Source organism: Aquarana catesbeiana, linkage group LG13, assembly GCF_042186555.1.
Source record: "Aquarana catesbeiana isolate 2022-GZ linkage group LG13, ASM4218655v1, whole genome shotgun sequence".
Lineage (NCBI taxonomy): Eukaryota > Metazoa > Chordata > Amphibia > Anura > Ranidae > Aquarana > Aquarana catesbeiana.
Window position 1 is genome coordinate 176,996,115 of NC_133336.1, and position 17,398 is coordinate 177,013,512.

At 38.9% G+C, this 17,398-nt stretch overlaps 1 long non-coding RNA gene across 1 annotated transcript in view; it reads right to left on the bottom strand.

Moving 5' to 3' along the window:
- The window catches only part of LOC141117514 (uncharacterized), a 34,388-nt gene extending 22,369 nt beyond the window's left edge, over window positions 1-12,019 (bottom strand). Inside the window, exon 1 of the long non-coding RNA XR_012237169.1 lies at window positions 11,721-12,019. This is a non-coding gene — a long non-coding RNA (uncharacterized lncRNA). The remainder of the gene's footprint in view (window positions 1-11,720) is intronic.
- Between the last annotated feature and the right edge of the window lie 5,379 nt (window positions 12,020-17,398).

The following is a 17,398-nucleotide window of genomic DNA, read 5'->3' on the forward strand; positions in this document are numbered from 1 at the left end:
TGCACTTAAGGTTCCTAAGAGCACAGTGGCATCCATAATCCTTAAATGGAAGATGTTTGGGACGACCAGAACCCTTCCTAGAGCTGGTCGTCCGGCCAAACTGTGCTGTCGGGGGAGAAGAGCCTTGGTGAGAGAGGTAAAGAAGAACCCAAAGATCACTGTGGCTGAGCTCCAGAGATGCAGTCGGGAGATGGGAGAAAGTTGTAGAAAGCCATTCATCACTGCAGCCCTCCACCAGTTGGGGCTTTATGGCAGAGTGGCCCAACGGAAGCCTCTCCTCAGTGCAAGACACATGAAGGCCCGAATGGAGTTTGCTAAGAAACACCTGAAGGACTCCAAGATGGTGAGAAATAAGATTCTCTGGTCTGATGAGACCAAGATAGAACTTTTAGGCCTTAATTCTAAGCGGTATGTGTGGAGAAAACCAGGCACTGCTCATCACCTGTCCAATACAGTCCCAACAGTGAAGCATGGTGGTGGCAGCATCATGCTGTGTGGGTGTTTTTCAGCTGCAGGGACAGGATGACTGGTTTCAACTGAGGGAAAGATTAATGCAGCCAAGTACAGGGATATTCTGGATGAAAACCTTCTCCAGAGTGCTCAGGACCTCAGACTGGGCCAAAGGTTTACCTTCCAACAAGACAATGACCCTAAGCACACAGCTAAAATAACGAAGGAGTGGCTTCACAAAAACTCTGTGACTGTTCTTGAATAGCCCAGCCAGAGCCCTGACTTAAACCCAATTCAGCATCTCTGGAGAGACCTAAAAATGGCTGTCCACCAACGTTTACCATCCAACCTGACAGAACTGGAGAGGATCTGCAAGGAGGAATGGCAGAGGATCCCCAAATCCAGGTGTGAAAAACTTGTTGCATCTTTCCCAAAAAGACTCATGGCTGTACTAGATCAAAAGGGTGCTTCTACTAAATACTGAGCAAAGGGTCTGAATACTTAGGACCATGTGATATTTTAGTTTTTCTTTTTTAACCGCTTCAGCCCTGGAAGAATTTACCCCCTTCCTGACCAGAGCACTTTTTGCGATTCGGCACTGCGTCGCTTTAACTGACAATTGTGCTGTCGTGTGACGTGGCTCTGAAACAAAATTGATGTCCTTTTTTTCCCACAAATAGAGCTTTCTTTTGGTGGTATTTGATCACCTCTGCAATTTTTATTTTTTGCGCTATAAACAAAATAAGAGCGGCAATTTTGAAAAAAATGCATTATTTTTTACTTTTTAATAAAGGTCAAAATTATGTGGCGCTAGTCTAAGTGTACCGCTTGATGTACATCTCAAACTGAAAAATCTCCATGCTTCCTTACTGCTCAATACTCCAAACTTTTCAATTTTTTACTTTTTGCTATAATAAATATCCCCAAAAAATATATAAGAAACCATTTTTTTTCCTCAATTTAGGCCGATACATATTCTTCTACATATTTTTGGTAAAAAAAAAATCGCAATAAGTGCTTATTGATTGGTTTGCGCAAAAGTTATAGTGTTTACAAAATAGGGGATAGTTTTATGGCATTTTTATTAATTATTTTTTTTTTACTAGTAATGGAGGCGATCAGCGATTTTTATTGTGACTGCGACGTTATGGCAAACATGTCGGACATTGTTTACACATTTTTGGGACCATTGTCATTTATACAGCAATCAGTGCTATAAAAATGCACTGATTCCTGTGTAAATGACACTGGCAGTGAAGGGGTTAACCACTAGGGGGCGGGGAGGGGTTAAGTATGTCCTAGGGGAGTGATTCTAACTGTAGGGGGGATGGGCTGTGTATGTGCTCCGATGACAGGGAGCAGAGATCCAGTGACACTGTCACTAGGCAGAATGGGGAGATGCTGTTTTAACGGCATCTCCCCATTCATCCTCTCCGTGAGGTGATCGCGGGTATGCCCGCGGCGATCGAGTCCGCGGGACCTGCGACCCGACTCACGGAGATGCTGGCGGCGCGCATGCGCGCACACGGCGGCAAATTCAAAGTAAAGTACAGCTACGTTACTTTGAGCAGCCGTGTCATTCTGCCGACGTATATCTACAGGAGCCGTCGGGAACCGGTTAATATATATGCAAAAATGTCAAAATTCTGTGTTTTTCTGTCAATATGGGGTGCTGTGTGTACATTACAGTAATGAGGAAAAAATGAATTTAAATGATTTTAGCAAATGGCTGCAATATAACAAAGAGTGAAAAATTTGAGGGGGTCTGAATACTTTCCGTCCCCACTGTATATATATCTATATAGATATATAGATATATAGATATATATATATCTATATATCTATATAGATGTATATATATATATATATATATATATATATATATATATATATATCTATATAGATATATAAAGATATATCTATCTATCGATCGATCGATCGATCGATCGACAGACAGACAGACAGACAGACAGACAGACAGACAGACAGACAGACAGATAGACAGATAGATAGATAGATAGATAGATAGATAGATAGATAGATAGATAGATAGATAGATAGATAGATAGAGATATAGATATATCTATATATCTATATATATATAGATATAGATATATCTATATATATATAGAAATATATAGATATATATTAAACCATTAGATTCATGTATCAAAATATAATAAAAAAATAATAATATATAAATATACATGAAGGAGAAATATATATATAATAAAATATATGCATGGAAAAAATATGTAAATATATAGAATAGATATAAACCAATTATAGAAAAAAAAAGAAAGAAAGTATTAGGGGCTGAAAAACAACACCCAAGAAAAAAATATTCAAACAACAGAAATAAAATTAAATGAAATAGAATGTGACATGAGCCATCCCTGAAAAAATTACCCATCATAAAGTTTGGTAAAAATAAACAAACGTACCCTCCAAAAAAATATATTGGTAACAGCAAAATGGGTGTATATGCCTACACACATATGCACTCAAAAACGAGTGTCCACATGTTGTATATACATATCAGAATATCAAAATGTCAAAGGGCAATAAATATATCAACAAAAACATTATCCGCCATAATAACCTATACATGCCTAATCAGTCTTGTAAACAAAAAAGAAAACAAAAGAAAAGAACAAAAGGCGACACAAACGAGCAGAAGTATAAACCCAACAAATACATAAGGTTATTCACCAACTAGGTAAATAATCAAACCCAAAAAATAAATGCAATCAATATAAACAATATAATAACAATATATATATGTTACCATTCATTGGGCTATACCTATTCTAAATAATTGGAAAAATCCTATTCATAATTCAACCCAGATGGAATACAAGTACCTAAATGAAAAATCCAAAAAAACTCTCTCTTGCATAAAAGTCTAAACAAATCTCAACCTCTAGCTGGAAGTTTAACATTCTCTATAACCTGAACAAGTATTAAATTAACATCCCCGCTGTGATGGTTATTGAACTGTCTCGCTACATTGGTAGATTTACCTACTCTGATGTCACTCAGATGTTCACAGAAACGATTCCGTAACCTATGGGTGGTATGTCCCACATATCGGACATTGCAGGACTTACGTGATAGAATATACAACATATGTGGTGTTACAGTTGAAAATTGTTTTTAGTTGGAAAGTCTTATTATTGCTACTTGATGTCAATTAATGCCCTCCAAAAATATGTGGGCAGCAAGGACAATCCCTCGCCCCACATTTAAAGTTACCTTTGAAATTTAACCAAGTAGTAGATTGTTTTGGTGTAGAACAAAAAAGACTAGGGGAAAGGGAGGTACCTAGCAGTGGTGGTTGGTGCTCAAAATTTTTTTGTGGGGGGGCGCAAACAAACAGAAAAATACTGACCCCCCCATCAATTGCAGCCTCACTGTGCCCATCAAATGCAGCCACTGTGCCCATCAAATGCAGCCACTGTGCCCATCAAACGCAGCCACTGTGCCCGTCATACGCAGCCACTTGTGTCCGTCATACGCAGCCACTTGTGCCCATCAAATACAGCCACTTGTGCCTGTCAAATGCAGCCACTTGTGCCTGTCAAATGCAGCCACTTGTGCCAATCAAATGCAGCCACTTGTGCCAATCAAATGCAGCCACTTGTGCCCAGTAAATGCAGCCACTTGTGCCCAGTAAATGCAACCACTTGTGCCCATCATATGCAGCCACTTGTGCCCATCAAATGCAGCCACTTGTGCCCAGTATATGCAGCTACTTGTGCCCAGTAAATGCAGCCACTTGTGCCCATTAAATGCAGCCACTGAGCCCATCATATGCAGCCACTTGTGCCCAGTAAATGCAGCCACTTGTGCCCATCATATGCAGCCACTTGTGCCCAGTAAATGCAGCCATTGTGCCCAGTAAATGCAGCCATCACTTCACTAACCCCCTCCCCTGCGGCCGGTCCTCTGCTGGAGTGACGAGGCTCTCCTTGGCTGCTCTCTTGCTCGGCAGCTCTCTTGCTCGGTGGCTCAGTGCCTCTCCTCCTCGGTGGCTCTCTTGCTCAGCGGCTCTCCTCCTTGGTGGCTCTCTTGCTTGGCAGCTCTCTTCCTCCGCCATGTGTCCTCTTCCACCAAAGCATTAGGCATCCAATAGGATCACCTAATGCTTTGGCCAATCGAGAGACAGGTCTCACTGACCTGCTGATTGGCAGGGAGGAATGTTAGTGTGAAAATAGCGAAAAATTCATTCGCTATGTCACACAACAGGGTGGGATCGGGACGCAGTTCTCTGCACCCCGAGCCCACCCTATTTTGAAACCTACTAGAGCCTCTGGCTCTAATCACGTGCTTCAAAATACACACCCCCCGCCTATCCCCGCCATAGTAATTAATGTGTCCGGCGTCCTGAAAGGGGCAAGGCACATGAATAGGGAGGGCGGCGGGGGTGTCAGGGGGGGGCTTTTTTGGGTAAAAAATGAATTCCCTCATGTAAAATCTCCATCAATGACTCATCTTAAAACAAAAGTGGCAGGTATCTATTGACTACATCCCTAATTTGATAGAACACTTAACAAAATGGGGTAACTAGAGCCGGTTTATTATTATATTTGCGTTGAGATCGTTGATGGTTCCACCTCAGAATGGTCCGGGTGGAAAGTGGGGTCCTCCAGGGTTCTGTCATGGGACCAATCCTATCTAATTTATTCATAATTGACCTGGAGGAAGGGATAAACAGCTCAATCTCTGTATTTGTGGATGATACTAAGCTAAGCAGGGCAATAACTTCTCCGCAGGATGTGGAAACTTTGCAAGGTCTGAACAAAGTAATGGGGTAAGTAACTACATTGCAAATGAGGTTTAATGATGAAAAATGTAAAATAATGCATTTAGGTGGCAAAAATATGAATGCAATCGACTCACTAGGGGGAGAACCTCTGGGGGAATCTAGGATGGAAAAGGACCTGGGGGTCCTAGTAGATGATAGGTTCAGCAATGACATGCAATACCAAGCTGCTGCAAGCAAAGCAAACAGAATATTAGCATGCATTAAAAAGTGGATTAACTCCAGAGATAAAATGATAATTCTCTCACTCTACAAGACTCTGGTCCGGCCGCACCTGGAGTATGCTATCCAGTTAAGGGCACCAGTCCTCAGGAAGGATGTACTGGAAATGGAGCGAGTACAAAGAAGGGCAACAAAACTAATAAAAGGACTGGAGGACCTTAGTTATGAGCAAAGGTTACGAGCACTGAACTTGTTCTCTCTGGAGAGGAGACGCTTGAGAGGGGATATGATTTCAATGTACAAATACTGTACAGATGACCCCACAATAGGGATAAAGCTTTTCCGCGGGGAATTTAATAAGACACGCGGCCATTCACTAAAATTAGAAGAAAATCGGTTTAACCTTAAACTACGTAGAGGGTCCTTTACTGTATGAGTGCCTGAACGACCACAAAATACAGGGATATACAATGTAATACTGACATAAAATCACACACATAGGTTGGACTTGATGGACTTGTGAATTTTTTCAACCTCGCCTACTATTAAAAGCTCCTCCCTATTTTTATTTTTTAGCAATGGTTTCTGCACGTTCCAATGTCCAAATAGGATAGCCCCACTGTCTGAATCTATTGTACAGTGCTTTAGCCTCTCTGTCAAAATCAATGTCCTCACTGCATATCCAACATTAATGGATGAATTTTCCCACTGTCACCCCTTTAACAGTATGTTTTGGGTGATTGGACTGTGCCAATGCCATAAGAAGGCTATTGCCAGCCAAAGGTTTCCTGTATAGAGGTGTGATCACACGATTCTGTGAGGCAACCAAAAGTATGTCCAGAAAACAAATCTCACTACATTCCATCTGTCCAGTAAATGTCAAATTAATGGTATTGGAGTTTAAATAAGACAGAAAAGATTCTAGATCACCTATTTGCCTATCGCAAATGAACAAGAGGTCATCTATGTAGCGAAAGAATGTGTGGATGTAGGGTCTATAGGGGTTTTCATCTCCATAGATATGGTACCATGTATAGGTTGGCGAGGGAGGGTGAATAATTTATATATTTTTTTGATACATGAATCTTTTTTTTTTATAATCAAATTTTTTTTATTTTCTGTTATATTTTTCACAGTTCACAATTATACATCCTTAATTTCATACTTTACAGTAACTACACATGATTAACATATTAGACATTGACAAGAGACAAACTGGTAACATCGTTCTCTTACAACTGAACCTATCCCCTCCCAAAAAAAAAAAAAACAACAACCAACTATATCCTGTGACTGATGAAATTCCCAATGATTGTGCGTATCAATCTGTATATCCAATTCCTCATTGACCCCAACAACACGTAAAACACACAAAAAAAAACAAAAACCCTCAACCCCGCCCATACACATCCTGTGATTATTATTAACTATTCCATAATTGTATATATTGGCCATTCATGGCCTAATTCCTCACTTCTAAAAAAAAAAAAAAAATTTTACTTGAAGTGACCCAATTAAACCTAAAATGAAAAACCTTCTCCTACCTCCATGTGTTACCAAACCCCCTATAATGTAAGAGGCCATTAACGGCCATATTAAAATATAACATCTGAGAAAAAAAAATTTAGTTAATAAGAAAAAAAAATGTGACTAACGTAATTCCCATTGATTGTGTATTTCATTCTTCATACCCCTTTCCTTAGTGACATTCCCTACACCAAGCGCCTTCAAACCAACACATTAAACAAACCCTAACAACATGTAAGAAAAAAAAAAAAGGTCTTGTATCCTACCTATACATAAACAGACTTCACAACCCCCTACTCCCCACTTTCGAGTATCAAACTCTCTACAAATTGGCTTACCACCTCCCTCCCCCCTTTCACCAGACCAGATATCAATACAAGGGTAAAAGGGACGGGAAGGGGGAAAGAGACAGCAGAAAAAAAAAAAATTCCTTCCTTTTCCTCCCCGGCTAAACCCATATGTAGCTATTTCAAGGTCTTTATATGGCCGTAGCTCCCTACACCTTCTCGTTTCGTGTTTCCCTCTTAATCCATTCCCTGTACACACTGTATCCAGCCTGCCCATATGTCCTCAAATTCCCCTTTTTTATCTTTTACTACATGAATCCATCTTTCCGCTTCCATTGTCCGGTTGACCTCCCTTTTCCAATCTTCTAATGTTGGGCAGGCGGTCTGCTTCCAGAATCTCGGAATTAATATTTTGGCTGCATTTAATAAGTGTGGTGTAATGCTCCTCCTATAGGCCTTAATTGGGCCAGTTGTTCCATGAAATAGGAAGTCCAGAGGTGCACACTCTATAGGTCTGGGGGCTAACCTCTCGATCCATGGTGCAACTGCTTCCCAGAATTCCTTAATCCTGGGGCATTCCCACCACAGATGAAGAAATGTACCCCTTTGCTCGCACCCTCCCCAGCAATGGGCATCTGCTGTTGGATATATCTTATTTAATTTTGCTGGTGTCCTATACCACCTTGTCAGAAATTTATAGGCCATTTCCTGAGCATACAAGCTTATGGACATTAAATAAGTTGATTGGATCATTTTTTTAATTTGTTCATCTAACAATACTTTATTTAGTTCTCTTTCCCATTCCCTGATAAAGTATGGGATTATTTTCTTTTGGGTACTAAGTATCAGGCTGTACATCTGGGACAACAAACTTGCCACATGTGACATCTCCGTCCCTCCCCCATGCCCCCAGGAATCCTCCTCCCTCCCCCGGTGGGAACCATGGGAAACCCTCCAGTGGAGCTAAGGGGGACACCCGGGAGGAGTACTCTCCTGTTCTATTCAGGTTATCCCATCTCATCAGTACGTTCCAAGTCAGGGGGGACGTCCATTTCGAAAGTCCTCTTTCCGCGCTCAGAATCCATGGAGCTCCTGCCAGGTTCCTCCCCGCTATAGCTTTCTCTAGTGGGACCCACATTTTACTAGGGGAATCATGACACCAATTTAGGATACGGACCAGCGACATTGCCTTATAGTATATTAATATATCAGGCAAACCCAATCCTCCTTCAGCCTTACTTCTACGCAGGATGTCATATGTCAGCCTTGGTCTTTTATTATTCCACACAAATGCTATAAAAGCCTTCCGTATCTGTTTAAAAAAGATTCCTGATAATTTAATCCGAACTGTATGTAGCATATAAATAATTCTAGGTAGTATACACATCTTAATGGCACTCACTCTTCCAAACCATGTTAAATATTGTCCTGTCCACTTCTTTAAGTCCTCCTTTAACCCAGCTATTAGGGGAGTATAATTAAGATCGTATAACATTTTTTGATCTGAGGTGACATGAACCCCTAAGTAAAACAGTGAATCTTTCTTCCGCACAAAGGGGTATTCCCTCTTCAACATCTTTGCCATCTCTTGAGGGACATGACTGGGAAGAAATATTGATTTTTCATAATTGATTTTGAAATTAGATAAGATACCGTATCTACCTACTTCCTGTATGAGAGACACTAAGGAAGTCTGAGGTGCTGAGAGGTAGAACAGCAGATCATCAGCATAGGCTGATACCTTATGCTCCACGTCCCCCACACCTATTCCCAATATCTCCCCATTGCCTCTAATCTTACAAAGAAATGGTTCTAATATTATAGCGAATATTAATGGGGATAGTGGGCACCCTTGCCTTGTTCTGTTTCGTATGCTGAGATAGTCAAAGATTGTACCATTCACTTTAACTCTTGCTCTTGGATCTGCGTAGAGGGCCATTATCCATCCCATCATATGGTCACCTAGAACCACTCCCTTCAGAACTTCCTTCATAAAGCCCCAATTCACCCTATCGAAGGCTTTTTCTGCATCTATCGATAGTACGATCTTTGGGGTTTTCTCTGGACCATGTTGTATCCAGTGGAGCAAGTGAAGTGCCCAGATAGTATTATCCATTGCCTCATGTCCTTTTACAAAACCTGTCTGATCTGGATGCACCAAATCCCCTATATGTTCTTGCAGTCTCCTGGCTAAGATTTTGGCAAGCAGTTTAGTGTCTGAGTTGAGCAGAGAAATAGGCCTATAGTTGGTGCAATACTGAGGGTCGTTCCCGTCTTTGGGGATTATGGTTATATATATATACAGTGGGGACGGAAAGTATTCAGACCCCCTTAAATTTCTCACTCTTTGTTATATTGCATCCATTTGCTAAAATCATTTAAGTTCATTTTTTTCCTCATTAATGTACACACAGCACCCAATATTGACAGAAAAACACAGAATTGTTGACATTTTTGCAGATTTATTAAAAAAGAAAAACTGAAATATCACATAGTCCTAAGTATTCAGACCCTTTCCTCAGTATTTAGTAGAAGCACCCTTTTGATCTAATACAGCCATAAGTCTGTCGTCTGACGTCGTCTCGGAATCAGATATTTTTTGGGCAATATCCTTACTAACGCTTGGTGGCTGTTGTTCTATCCTCGAGCCATTTGAAGTGTGGTCCAGGCTTCCTCCTATTGGTGGTGTGATTCAAATTCCTTGTGGAAAAGGCCCTGGCTGGGTATTAGCCACAGGCTCTCAGCTTGCCTCTGGTAAGTGCATATATATATATATATATATATATATATATATATATATATATATATATATATATATAGTGGTGGTGCACTATCGCTACAAGGTGGTCTTTTATAGTGTGGGGTGGCACTATGAGCACCGAGCCATGATTGGAAAAAATCATCATCGCTTTGTCCAATCAGGGCTCTGACAGTGCTCTGTGCCCAGAGGTCAGGTGCAAGACTTCATCCAATTAAGGGCCTAGAATGCACTGAGCAGTGCGCAGAGCATTGTGGGGCACTCGGCAGATCATCCCGCCGAGCTCCCTACAAATTTGGTTATTTGCCGAATGGGCGAACAGGCGATGTTCGGACCGAACTTTTGCTTGGCCCAAACCATTCGCCCAACACTACTCCCAAAGATCAAATGTTAGTCACCCAACATAATCTTAATCCAAATCTGTAGGGCATACCAGAGTCACAATACTGTTCCTCCATCGATACGGTAGCAGTGAGTGAGTGTTGTCACCTTATTATAAGAAGTATGTTACTGGCATCATTACCAGATGGAGATAAAGGCTTATCAGTTCATTGGTCAGAATCAGCATTCAAGGGTGAAGGGCAGTGATAGACTCATTGCTTGATATAAGGGGCCAAAAGTATGGCCCCTAACATTACCATATGAGCAATCTATTATTTATTGTATGTAATGCTACAAAAAAATTTCAGAGACTACGGGCATGCTGCAAAAGATGGTTAGAGACTGCAGATAGTGAACTGACACTGCATGAGATCACTGACATTTCAGTCCCTTTATAGATCAGTTTGACCTATAGCGCTTTACAAATGACTGTATCCACATCTCATACTCTTCATAGTAAAATGTATTATGAAGGACAGAATTAAAAATACATAAAGTGGAAAAAGAGAATGGAAAGCACAGAAAATGAAAGGAAGGGCAAAAAAAATAAACCAAATCTTTTATGTAGCAGAAGACTATTTAATGAATAATTTCCTTCACTAGTTATGAGTAAGCACCTAGGCAGAGTTAAAACCCTGACTACTGTCTGCTATGACCCTCTGGCTGAAATTTAAATTGGTTGTTAAAAACAGGGGTCAAGCCTGTAATCAGAATGGGGCACAATAATGCCCCGTACACACGGTCGGACATTGATCGGACATTCCGACAACAAAATCCGATGGATGTTGGCTCAACTTGTCTTGCATACACGCGGTCACACAAAGTTGTCGGAAAATCCGATCGTCCTGAACGCGGTGACGTACAACGCGTACGTCAGGACTATAAACGGGGCAGTAGCCAATAACTTTCGTCTCTTACTTTATTCTGAGCATGCGTGGCACTTTGTATGTCGGATTTGTGTACACACGATCGGAATATCCGACAACGGATTTTGTTGTAGGAAAATTTATAGCAAGCTCTCAAACTTTGTGTGTCGTAAATTCCTATGGAAAATGTGTGATGGAGCCTACACACGGTGGGAATTTCTGACAACAAGGTCCTATCACACATTTTCCATCAAACAATGTAGACATAGTAAAAAGACCCATTCATTTCAGCCCAATCTGCTGCAATGCTTTAAACACATGCATGTTAATGCAAGTTGCGGAGGACAGCCCATTCATTTGAATGCCCAATGCACCACACCTGACAAAAATCATGCATGTAGCAATTTCAGCAATGCATTGATGTAGAGTGAATGAATGCCAACCTTAAAAAGATATACACATACCTCTGCCTTTTATTGTCCAGTGTATCTGGACAGGAGAGGAACTGAGCCAGACTTCGCAGATCACATGACATCCGTAGTGCACAATATCCTTTTGAAGTGAGAGAAGGCTTTGAAAAGTCCAAGAGCCACCAGTTTCCTCCCTAGAAATGATTCTGCCCTTGTGATGCGTTCCTGAGATGTTCCAGGTAATATGAACTGTAGGATGAGAAGCGCTAACTATACAAGTCAGCTGGATGGCATTGTTTGAAGGAAGAAATTGAGAAACAGCCAGAAGATGGATAGAAATTAAGGTTGTATAATTGTCTGTGAATGAATAACAAGGTAATAAAATATACGTTAGTACTGTAATCCACATGAAAAACAAGCTGAGAGTTGTAAAAATCTAGCAGTGTGTCCCTAAATACTGACACTACAGTAAAAGCTAGATATTAGGTATCATCTTATAGAAAGTGTACCAAATATTTAACGTTAGTGAATTTCAGTTCAGGAAAGTTAGAGGAGTCTTTGGGAAGTCCAGATTCCACTCAGTTGCTTCACACAGATAATTCTACCCTTGTGACATATTAGTCAGATGTTAAAAGATCCTTATTACCCAAGTCCACCATTGAGGCCCCTTGCTGGTGCCATTTCTGTGTGTGAGGGAATGAAAATCAATTGCCATGGATGTGCCTGTGCCAGATGGTCCCTGATGGTCCCCATGATGCCGCCACTAAGACTCTTCTTCTGGTCCTCCATACAAGCAGTGGTGGACTGAGCATTGTCACATTGTTTCATCACCACATTTAAGCTGTAAATACATTTTTGTTTTTTAATTTGGATACACTTTGAAGGCCACACGTTGATTAGTTTGCTGAATGTTACACTCTCTTTGCAGATGTGTTCTTCTTGTTAAACACTTCACTGAATAGTGCATCTAAAGAATCGAAAAATGCAAGTTATAGTTTTATAGAGTTGCCCTTTATTACTCAGCTTGCTTAATATAAGATTGAAGGGCAATGGTTACACCAGTAAACCAACTTTCTGCCTAATATCTGTGACCAAAAATCACAGCCTCCTGAGTTGTGTTATATGCTATCAAAGCTCATTCTTCCAGTTGGCAGGATAAAAATGGTGGATGATTTAAGTCCTTTGCCACAAAAAATATACATCTAAAATTCACCCCTTTTTAATTAATGAAACCACCAAGTTACTCATTCACTCCCTCATTATCTCTCAGCTTGACTTACAACTCCCTTCTCATAGGCTTACCTCTTCATAGGCTATCCCCTTTTCAATCTATCATGAATGCTGCTGCCAGACTCATCTACCTTACCAACCACTCAGTGTCTGCCACCCCTCTCCGCCAATCCTTACGCTGGCTTCTGATTGCCCAGTGAATTAATTCAAAATACTAACAACAACATACAAAGCCATCCACAGCCTCTGCTCCTCTCAAGACCTCCTGCTCTCAAGCTCCCTTGTCTACTCCTCCCATGCTCATCTCCAGGACTTCTAAAGAATTTCTCCCATCCTCTGGAACTCTCTATCTCAATCTATCCAACTATCTCCTACCCTGGCTGCCTTTAGGCGATCCCTGAAAACTCATCTTTCAGGATAGCCTATCACGCATTCAATTGATGTTTTATTACTTCCATCAGCTCACTCCCCACAGTTACAACCTTTTGTACCACTTGCCCCACACTATTAGATTGTAAGCTTCTATGAGCAGGGCCCTTTTAACCCTCTTGTATTTTATTGTATTGTAAATGTACTGTCTCCCTTTTATATTGTAAAGCGCTGTGTAAACTTTTGGCGCTATGTAAATCCTGTATAATAATATTAATAATACTGGATAAAAATGGCAAACCATACAAAACCATCTTTCTTTTTCACAGCAACCACAATAATTTACTGTACAAAGATAAGGAGCCATAGGACAAGAGTTCTGGTAGGCCTTACAATGGGGGTTACAGGTGAATGGAACAATCGTATTTCGCAAATCATGAATTTCTTGATTGGGCTCTCAGTGCTGGAATCTTGGTATTTAAACAAAAGGCCGTTAGATTTTGGGCCAGCGGTAGGGGACATTTGTAGGAAAACAAGTAGCTAAATGTACATATAGGAGGATAGTGTAAGGAGTAGAAGTTTACGGTGAGGGTAGACTTCAAGCAGGGTCCTGTTATCTGTGCTGGAAGCTCTATGCTAGAAAATAATAATGTCAAATACAGGTATCTAAAGCTAACACAAAGGCAAAACATTTGAGAATAAATATTGTTCCTATCTATAAAGCATTCATGTGTATATATGACTCATAGGAGCATGTTTTTCATACCTCCAACAATTAGGGTTGTCCCATTCACAGATATCACTTGCTTGGCACTGGCTGCTTTATAATTTGTTTTGCAGAAATATTTTCCAGAATCATTTTTCTGAAGGTTGTATAGCAACAGATTCACATTTCTTGCCATATAACCCGATTCACAATCGTATTTATGGGTATTATCTTTCCATACACAGCCTCTAACAAATATAGGAGCTTTGTCCGCTCCATGGGGTCTTCTGTACCAAGCAATGTAATTCTTTGCATCATCCAGATTATCCGATATACAGGAAATTCTTGCTGTACCACCAGCTGGAACATACAGGACATCTTGAGGCTGGTGTAGAACTTCTCCAACAACCAACACTATAAAACAATTAAAAGTGACATATAAGCCAATATAATACAATATATCATACAATATAATATAAAATAACATTATAGTATACAATCACATTACAATATAAAATAATGAAATATAATATAACTTAACAACACATACAGTATAATATATTGTAAAAAAAAAAAAAAAATATAGGCATTAAAGCAAATCCATACTTTCTGATACAAGGTTAACTTATAGCATAAAGCAACTACATATAAATTGCATTAAACCTTAAAGACTTTTTTTAAAACTCCTACAATTCCTTTGGCAGCAGCTACTGATATTTAAGCAGTAGATATTCAGTTGTGTTTTATTGTTTAATATAAAAATAGAGAAACTTTAAAATTAAATTATAAAACTTCCATGAAGTATATCAGCTATAAAATATCTGGATCTTCATTGCGTAAACAAAACCAGTAAAGCCACAAATACATATTCAAAATTGCATTACACAAAAATAAATAGATTTGAAAAATTCCTAGCAGATATGTGAATACATGGTTTGAGGAATCACAACTTATTCAAAATCGATCCAATTTAAAAATTGAACAGCTATTGTGAGTTTAATGTAAAAGAAACACAGAGTTTGTCTTGCCTGAACCTTATGCCGCGTACATACGAGCGGACTTTACGGCAGACTTTGATCGGCGGACGGGATTTTATCGGACAATTCGATCATGTGTGGGCTCCAGCTGACTTTGTTTTCTCAAAAGTTGGACGGACTTAGATTTGAAACATGTTTTAAATCTATCCATCGAACTCGAGTCCGGTCGAAAAGTCCGCTCGTCTGTATGCTAGTTTGACGGACAAAAAGCCACGCTAGGGCAGCTATTGGCTACTGGCTATGAACTTTCTTGTTTTAGTCCGGTCGTACGTCATCACATACGAATTCGACGGACTTTGGTGGATTGTGTGTAGGCAAGTCCGTTCATTCAGAAAGTCTGCCGTAAAGTCCGCTCGTGTGTACGCGGCATTAGGATCACTTGTAACCCGGGATTCCCTGTTTTGCCTCCAGTGTGGTCAGTGCATTTAAAGGTAGCCTGTTGGTATAACACTCTTTAAGTCTACTCTGGCCAGAAAGTCAGGAAACTGTGGGATTACAGTGATTGTATTATCACAATGCATGCAGCAACTCGCAGAATCTTTATCAATGTATTAGGCCATGTTCATATTATCATGTAGCCGGAATGAGCGTTCCCGATACGCTATTTTCATATGATTCTGCATGTCACATAGTGAAGGTCAATAGGCTGCCCTACATGTGTTTGTCACCCAAAACGAAGCATCTGCTCCGAAGGGATAATGGCACCCAAAGGCATGCTGCACATTGTGCAGTGATTGCCACACAATTTGGAATCGTGAGATGTAATGGGTCCTAATACACCTCTCTTTGTCAGCAAAAAACATTTCTAATTTAAGGATTTATTTGCAATTGCCCCTTCCCTACTTTTAAAGAGAGGGAAAAAGTAAGGTAAAACATAGACAAAAATATATTTAAAACCTATAAAAATATAAAAAATATTTAAAATACTTAACTTAAAAAAATACTTAACAATATTAATAAAATCAACATAAATAATATTTACTAAACAAATTTAGTCCTTTAGAATGAGTTCTCCATTTAAAAATACATAGTACGGAATCTCGGAGGTTCATTGTAGTAACTGGAATACAGCATTCTCAAAGATTCGTACAATCCAGTCAACATCAGTGAACATCAGTTATATTTATTTTTTTATTCAGTAAGTACCAATGCGACAAATTCTGTACTCTAACTGTAACATTATTCTAATATTTGTTTTACTAAAACATGAGATAATGTTCATTTAATCACTTTAATCATTTAGTTATATACAAGGTCGATTTATTTCCCTGCACATGATTGGATGATTAGTTAACAACTGCTAAAAACATACAGAGGAGACTTGTTAGGTTAATAAACGTTTAAATCTTTTTTTTATTTTTTTTTATTTTAGCACAGAATAAGAAAATAAATAATCAAATGAAGGTTGACTAAAGATAAATAAGAAACAAGTTGTAAAATAAATACTGTAAATTAGTAAAAGTAAGAATACTGAAGTATAATCTATATAATAAATATTAATAAAATAAATGTATATAATTAAATACATCAATATATCTTAATAACATAAATCATATATCATCACATAGGCTTTCTACTTTTCTTTCTTGATAGTAAAAATCCCCTTTAAGCATTTTACAAACAGCATAAAATAAGAAAGCTTTTTTATAACACTTGTATATTCATCATATTTCTCAACTACATAATGGCATATGGCTTTGTTTTTGTAAAAGCACAGTACATATGTTATTCACTCTGAAAAATGTAATATTTTGTTACAAACAATTTTAAGATTTCTAAGATTTGCTTGGAGAAAAGCTTTTTCTTGCCAGATAACAAAACAGCAGCTGTTCTTATGAAAGAGCAAAAACATTACTTGATCTTTCAGAAAATTTTATTTTCCTTCTGTCAGATACCTTTGTATATGTGGAATGGTAAATGTATTTATTAATTTTAAATTAAATGTATTTATTTTTAAACAGTGGCATAACTCAACATCCTAACTGTTTAGTTACATAAATTTTATGCAATTTAACTAGTGTGCAAATTATTTTTGTATACGTATGTGTAAAAAAAATGCTACAATCAACTTCTATAATTATTCCCTTATCATATCACAAAATAACAGAAAACCTGTGCCAATTGAAGATGAAAACAAAACTACAAGTACTTTAATCAATTCTAAGCATAAGTAATGTAATTTTTACAAAAAATATGATTAAAGGTATTTTGTTACCTCCAGAAAAAAAGAGAACATTGAAGACAGACATCTGAACTTTCCAGAAGAGATTTTTAAGATACCTTTTATATCTCTGTATGTACACTGTCCTTATATCTATTTTAACCGGAAACTTGTGGGTTTGAGAAAGCAAAACTAAATTCCACCCCTCTAACAGTACAGCCAATGGACT